This window comes from Suricata suricatta, chromosome 15 (genome assembly GCF_006229205.1).
Source record: "Suricata suricatta isolate VVHF042 chromosome 15, meerkat_22Aug2017_6uvM2_HiC, whole genome shotgun sequence".
In the NCBI taxonomy this organism is placed as follows: Eukaryota; Metazoa; Chordata; class Mammalia; order Carnivora; family Herpestidae; genus Suricata; species Suricata suricatta.
Window position 1 is genome coordinate 6,388,114 of NC_043714.1, and position 790 is coordinate 6,388,903.

Below are 790 nucleotides of genomic sequence, written 5' to 3' on the forward strand. Positions count from 1 at the left end.
CAACCCTCAGTTCATTCTCAGCATTCAATAGTCTCTCAAGTTCTGCATCCCTCTCTCTCCCCAACTCTCTCTCCCTCCTCCGCTCCCCCTGGTTCTCCATTAGGTCTCTCCTGTTTTCCTGCTAGACCTATGAGTGCAAACATATGGTTTCTGTCCTTCTCTGCCTGGCTTACTTCACTCAGCATGACACCCTCAAGATCCATCCACTTTCCTACGAAGGGCCGTATGTCATTCCCTCTCATTGCCACGTAGTACTCCATCGTGAATATATACCACATCTTCTTGATCCATTCGTCAGGTGATGGACATTTAGGCTTTGTCCAAAAGATTTTGGATCATTGTCTTTTCATTTTCATTTGTCTCCATGTACTGTTTGGTTTCCTCTTTGATTTTATGGTTGACCCATTCCTTGTTTACTTGCACATTGTTTAGTCTCCATGTATTTGTGTTCTTTCCAGATTTTTTTCTTATAATTGATTTCTAGTTTTATACTATTGTGTCAGAATAAATGCTTGATATAATTTTTAGTCTTCTTAAATTTATTGAGACTTGTTTTGTGGCCTAATATGTTATCTATCCTGGAGAATAGTCTGTGTGCACTTGAAAAGAATGTGTATTCTTCTGTTTTTGGATGGAATCTATTGTACATATTTATTAGGTCCATCTGGTTTAATGTGTCATTCAAAGCTACTGTTTCATTGTTGAATTTATGTCTGGATGACTTATCTATTGATGTAAATGGGGTTTTACAGTCCCCCATTATGATTTTATTATTGTCAACTTCTCTTTT